We start from the raw sequence: 7,580 nt of genomic DNA, 5'->3' as shown, positions 1-7,580 counted from the left end.
ACAGACACACACTTGAGACCAGCCAGAATCAGATGAGCAACCCAGTTAGTTGTCCACTAGACTGAGGAGCAATAACAAGCAGTTGTTCCTTTAAGCTACTAATTTTAGGGTGTTCTGTAACCTCCCAACAGATAATCTTATAATAACTGATCCCTTTCACTAAATGGAAGACATTGCTATTTCTCTGACTAGATAATGACTAATAAAGAAAGCTTGTTAAAAATGCAAAACCCCAGTTGAAGCACCCCAGTCATTTTGATCTTTGCCAGACACAGATTTCAAGGAGTTGTGGAAATTATCTTGTCAAAACTCTCACCTCTCAGGTGGTTTATCGATAAGATCACCTTTAGGCAAAACTTCAGTCTGATCAAATACTTGGTAATCAATTCCAGTGTCCAAGGAACATCACCATACTGTCAGGGATCTTTTTTTCATTCCTAGCTTCATTCCCTCAAGCTGCAATTTTTGTCTTTTTCCTCGTATTTCTTTCTGAGAAGAAGAAAAAAATACCGGCTGGCAGATATTCTCTACAACTAAAACATGTTTTACCCCTCAGGTTAAATAGCTGCAGCCAAATTCTTTTAAGTTTTCATTCTGGCTGTTTGGAATTTAAAAAGCAAAATTTAATTAGTGCCTGATGAACAGCATAATGATCTGAGATTTCTATATATTACAAAACGATCACCACAATAAGTCTAGTTACCATCTGTCACCACACAGAGATATTACATTACTATTGACTATATTCTATTTGGTGTACATTTCAGCCCTGTGACTCATTTATTTTGTAATGGAAATTTATACTTCTGCTGGAGAAGACTCAATCTTGAGAGTCCCTTGGACTGCAAGAAGATCAAACCAGTCAATCCCAAAGGAAATCAAGTCTGAATATTCACTGGAAGGACTGATGCTAAAGCTCCAATACTTTGGCCACCTGATGAAAAGAGCTGACTCGCTGAAAAAGACCCTGATGATGAGAAAGATTGAAGGCAAAATGAGAAGGGGATGGCAGAGGATGAGATGGTTAGATAGCATCACCAAATCAATGGACATGAGTTTGAGCAAACTCTGGGAAATAGTGAAGGACAGGGAAGCCTGGCATGCTGCAGTCCATGGGGTCGCAAAGAGTTGAACACAACTTAGAGACTGAACAAACAAACAAACCCCCTTAACATATTTCACTCATCTCTCTGTTAGGCAGGAAGTTGGCTGAGAACAAGAGGCGACTCCTTCAGCTAAACATCCATGACCCTGCCATGCTACAAAAGAGGAGACTCATTTTCTTTTATAATATGGTCTAGACCCAATATCACCTTTGGGTCTGGGAATCCTGGCCCTTAAATGGAACCATTAATTATAACACTATTCTCCAGTTAAACCTATTTTGCAAATGGCAGGGCAAATAGTCTGAGAGCCCATATGTACAATTTTCCTTTGTCCTACGGAATAGCCAGGATTTCCTTACAACTTGTAAACTTCCCACCTTTACAACCCTGCTACTTAAGGGAAATCCCTCAATTCTACCAGCCACATCACACCTAGTTCTGCCCCACCACCTTACGAGGGACCTCTGTTACCTCATCAGCCAAAGTCTATCCCTTGGTGGAAGCACCAGGAGGCAAATTTGGCTCACAACTAGCCCATAAGCCTTTCTCATTGGTAGAACTAAAACAGATCAAGGCAAAATTGGGTAGCTTGTCAGACAATCCCACTAAACGTATCCAGGGATTCCAACATATTATTATGGCTTGTGAAATGACCTGGAAAGCTATCACAATAATCCTAAACCAGACCCTCTCTGATACTGATACAGAACAAGTTGAAAGAGAGGCAAAAAGATTTGCTGATGGACTCCACCTCTCTGGTACTAAACACCCCATTGGGAAGATGGCAAGCCCCAGCATTGATCCAGAATGGGACTACAATCAGAACACTACAGAAAGAACACCAGTGGGAAAGAAACAATTTTATCATCTGTATCAAAGCAGGCCTTAAGGCACCCCAACATAAAGTCATAAACCACTCCCACGTAACAGCAATCAGCCAGGAGCCCAGGGAAAATTCAACAGCCTTCCTGTTGAAGCTTCCTGTTGGGCTGAGGGAAGCCTTCATTGAATATACCAATCTAGGTCTGGACTCATATGAGGGCAAGTTAAATCAGCACCTGATATTAGACACAAATTATAAAAACTAATTGAAGTCCTAAATGTCACCTTAGATGCACTAGTGAACAAAGCCTCAGTCTTCCATAACCGTGACCAAGAGACCGAGGCCAAGGCCTGAGAGAAAGGAAGAAGGAAAGAATCAAATACCCAAATGATGGCTGTCCTACAGGGTCAAGCTGCCCCCCACAGTACCCTGAATTTACAGCTCAAAAAAAGACAGATGTCACATTTGTTGCCAGATGGGCCATTGGGCACAGAAGTGCCCCAGCTGGGATAAACCTAAGACTGCTTGCTATAAATGCCAACAGTTGGGAAACTGGGCAACCCCTTGTCCCTTGATCTAAAGAGACCAAGGACCAGAGGCTGCTACCCAGATGACCGCCAAGACTGAGGAGGGCCGCTCCAGTTGGCCCCAGTACAACAGACCCACATCACTGGAGTGGAGTCAAGAGCACAAACGGACGTGGCAGGTAAGTCAACCATTTCCCTACTCAGCTGAGGGGCCACCTGTTTGTCTTGACTTCCTTCTCTGGACCCTCCTCTTCATAGACCTGCACCAACATGGGAGCCACGGGCAAACCATTCAACAGGCCTTCTACTACATCCCTCTTCTGTGCCTGGGAGGGATCTGGATTCTCCCACAAGTTTTTACAAATGCCTGACTGTCCTAGATGACTCCTGGGGAGGGACGTACTACAAAAACAGAATGCCATTATTTCTGTCTTCCTAGGAGGGTCACGTGGACCCCATCCAGGGTGCAAATTCTGGGAAACTTTAAGAAATCTCCTAACTAATGAAGATATCAAAAATTCCTCTGGGCCAGACTGGCTACAAGTCAACCCACTTGCCTGGGACCCAGGTGTCCAAAGAAAAGCTAAAAATGCAACACTGGTCACGACAGCTCTAAAGGACCCACATAAATTTCCCTAAAAGACATAATATCCCCTTAGGTCCAAAGCCCGCATGGGACTTCAACCCTTTATATCCAAATCCATGATGTCTCATGGACTCCTTATTCCCACAAAATCACTTTGCAGTACCCCAATATTAGCAGCCAAGAAAAAGGATGGCACTTACCACCTGGTCCATTATTGCCCCGTTAATGATTTGTGAATCATTAATGAGGCAATAATTCCCCTACACCCAATAGTCTCCAAACCTTACATACTTTTGGGAAAGTTACCCCCAGATAGTAGCTGGTTCTCAGCTCTAGATTTGAAAGATGCTTTCTCCTGCATCCTATTGGCCCCAGAATCACAATACTTGTTTGCACTCGAATGAGAATCTCCATTACAAGCACCTCAGCAACTGACCTAGACCGTTCTGCTGCAGGGCTTTAGAGATAGCTCCCACCTCTTTAGACAGGTGTTAGCTTGAGATTAGGGCTTCCCTGATGGATCAGATGGTAAAGAATCTGCTTGCAATTCATTAGGTTTGCAATGAGACCTAGGTTTGATCCCTAGGTCGGGAAGATCCCCTGGAGAAGGAAATGGCAACCCACTCAGTATTCTTGCCTGGAAAATTCCATGGACAGAGGAGCCTGGCAGGCTACAGTTCATGGGGTTGCATAGAGTTGGACACAACTGAGTGACTTGCAGTCCGAGATTTACAAGATTTAACACTTGAGAGGGGAGCTTCCATACAGTATGTAGATGAACTCTTGATTTGTTTCCTCTCTCAACCCTAGGCCATTCATGCCAGTCAGGTCCTTAATTTCCTGACCGAGTCGGGTTATAAGGTGTCCCAATCTAAGGCTCAGCTGGTATAACAGTAAGTTTCCTAGCTCAGAACAGTACTGACAGGTATACTGGCAGGCACAGTATTTTGACAGACTGTAGAAAAGCCATCTATATCTGACCTACAGACTCACACCACATGTAAGCAGCTGCGAGCATTCCTGGGCCTAACCAGGTATTGTAGAATTCAGATACCCAACTACAGTTTCATTGTGCAGCCCATATATGAAGCCCTAAAATGCAGAGATGATTAAATACCCCTTGTATGGGGGTCATCCCAATAGGAGGCCATGGAAACCTCCTCTTTGCCAGAGCTCCAACTTTAAAATCTCTTTGCCAGAGATTTGGCAAAACAATCTCTTTACCAGAGCTCCAACTTTAGGATTACCCAACCTTTCCAAGCCATTCTAACTTTCCACCCATGAAAAAAGGGGCATTGCCTTAGGGGTCCTCACCCAAAGACTACAAGAAACTCCAAAGCCAGTAGCCTGACTCACCAAACAGTAGGGTCCCACTGTGAAGGGCCGGCCCCCTGTCTTAGGGCATAGGGGGTGCTATCCCTCCTAAGAGAGGAGGCCCTTAAATTCACCCTGGGAGCACCCATTTGGGTTCTCACTGCTCAGCATGTACACTTACTTAATAACCAGGCTTCAACCTGGCTTTCAGACAATAAGATCCTCAGATATCAAATCCCCCCCCCCTTTTTTTTTTTCAAACCCACAGATATCTTGGGTGTTTGTAGGACTCTAAATCTAGCAATCTTGCCCAAACCAGGGGGAAAAGCTCCTACCCATTTTTGTTCCAAGGTCTTGACAATTTTCTTAAATGCCCACCTGGACCTCTCGGATCAACATTTGGCTGATGCTGACCAGGTTTGGTTCACCGATGGAAACAGTAATACAGCAGAGGGAAAACACAAGGCTGGATATGTCATCACATCCCTTCATGAGGTCACTGAGGCCTGGGCTCTGCCTCAGTGCTCATCCCCATAACTTGCCAAAGTCACTGCACTCACCTGAGCATTAGAATTGGCCAAATCAAAAAGGGTCACAATTTACACTTATTCTAAATATGCTTTCTTGATCCTACATGCCTGTGTAGCCATCTGCAAAGAAAGAGGATACCTAATCTCCAAAAACAGCCCCACTAAATACGGCCCTCATTAAGCAGCTAATCCAGGCTGTCCATCTGCCTACAGAGGTAGCCATGTGCGTGTGTGTGTGCGAAGTTGCTTTAGTCATATCTGACTCTTTGCACCCTATGGACTGTAGCCCACCAGGCAACTCTGTCCATGGGCTTCTCCAGGCAGGAATACTGGAGTGGGTTGCCCTGCCCTTCTCCAGGGGATCTTCCCAACCCAGAAATCAAACCTACAGATATCTTGGGTGTTTGTAGAACTCTAAATCCAGCAATCTTGCCCAAACCAGGGGGGAAAGCTCCTATCCATTTTTGTCCCAAGGTCTTGACACTTTTCTTAAATGCCCACTTGAACCTCTTGGATCAACATTTGGCTGATGTTGACCAGGTTTGTTTCACCGATGGAAACAGTAATACAGCAGAGGGAAACACAAGGCTGGAAAACACAAACTCACATCTCTTATGTCTCCTGCATTGGCAGGTGGGTTCTTTACCACTAGCGCCACCTGTGAAGCCCCCAGAGGTAGCCATAGTTCATCGCAAAGGCCATCAGTGAGGCTCATCTGACATTACAAAGGGAAACCAATTTGCAGACCAAGCTGCTAAGCAGGCTGCCTCTAAAGAAGCCCCAGGACAGGGAGTGCTCATCCCGGCCAGGGCACTTCCTCTCCACCTATATGGAGGAAGAAAAGGCATGGGCAGCCTGGAAGTTTTTCCATCTAGACTCATCCAGATGGTATACTTCTGATGAGACTCTTCTTTTTTTTTTTTTTTTTTTTGATGTGTGTACTTATATTTTATTTTTGCATCGTATCACATATAACTAGAACTAATTTACCCTAGTGATTGTTTGCCTGTGCATTCTTTTTTTTTTTTTTTCCAGTGGGTTTTGTCATACATTGACATGAATCAGCAACAGATTTACACGTATTCCCCATCCCGATCCCCCCTCCCACCTCCCTTTCCACCCGATTCCTCTGGGTCTTCCCAGTGCACCAGGCTCGAGCACTTGTGATGAGACTCTTCTTGACCCCAATAGCCTCCAACTGAAATTCATTAAGGCCCTCTCACAGGATGCCCTCTCTGCCTTGGTATCTAGAGTCCTAAAAGGCACAGGACTTAAGTAATCCAGCAGATATACAACTCCTGTCTGATCTGTCCCTATAATAGTGAAATTGTTACTCACTCAGTTATGTCCAACTTTTTGTGACCTATGGACTGTAGCCTGCCAGGCTCCTCTCTCCTAGGGATTCTCTAGGCAAGAATACTGGAGGGGGTTGCCACGCCTTCCCTCAGGAGATCTTCCCACATCTCTTATGTCCCCTGCATTGGCAGTCAGGTTCTTTACCACTAGCACAACCTGGGAAGCCCAATATCATTTATATGTGGAATCAGGAAAAAAAAGGAATGGTACAAATGAACTTACTATAAAACAGAAATAGAGTCACAGATGTAGAAAGCAAACTTATGGTTATGGAGATAGAAAGGGAAGGGGGGCAAAAATTGGGAGATTGGAACTGATGTATACACACCACTATATATAAAGTAGATAACTAAATAGCACCCACTTATAGCACAGGGAACTCCACTCAGTACTCTATAATGATCTGTATAGAAATAGAATCTACATGTGTACAGATAACTTATTCACTTTGCTCTACACCGGAAACTAACACAGCATTGTAAATCAACTATACTCAAAAAAGTTAAGAAATTTTTGAAAATAAACAAAGAATGTCTTGGTTTCACCAAATATCCAGACTTGGAAATGATGCATTTGGTCTGAACCTTCCAGTTTCTAATGCCTCACTATGGGTCTGTGACCAGCAATTGTACCCAGAGAACTCTGGATCTGAAGTTCTTTTATGATCTTCAATTAAAATAAAGTTAATGTTTTCTCTCCCTCCAAACACAGCTTGAACTTTCTAATTTCCAGGAAGCTTTCCTTACGTCCCAGTTTGGGTTTTATACCCTTCTTCTCTTTTTTGATGCATCCTTTGTTATCTAGACATAATTGCCCTGTCCCTCCCACAAACTGTAGGTTCCTTGGGAACAGAGACGTTGTCTTATTCATCTTTGTATGCTCCTTCTCTAAAATACACGCACAGTACATGCTCAGTAAATTTTCACTGATAGAAAAGGAAAAAAAAAATTATTGGGACTTTCCTGGTGGTTAAGAATCTGCCTGCCAATGCAGGGGACACAGGTTCAGTCCCTGGCACAGGAAGATTCCACATACCGCAGGGCAACCAGGCCCATGCGCCACAACTACGGAAGCCCACACACTCTTAGAGCCTGCACTCTGCAGCCAGAGAAGCTACAGCCATGAGAAGCCTGCCCACAGCAATAAAGAGTAGCCCCCATGGGCAGCAACTAGAGAAAGCAAAGATGCAGCACAACAATACTTTTTTTTTAAAAGAAAGAAAAAATTAAAAATACACGACCACATGATCCAGCGATCCTGCTTCTGGGTATATATCTGATAAAATGAAAATTGCATCTGGAAGAGATATCTGCACTCCCATAGTCATCGCAGTATTAT

The sequence above is a fragment of the Dama dama genome, chromosome 9 (assembly GCF_033118175.1).
Source record: "Dama dama isolate Ldn47 chromosome 9, ASM3311817v1, whole genome shotgun sequence".
NCBI classification, from domain to species: Eukaryota; Metazoa; Chordata; class Mammalia; order Artiodactyla; family Cervidae; genus Dama; species Dama dama.
This window is presented reverse-complemented; position numbering follows the sequence as displayed.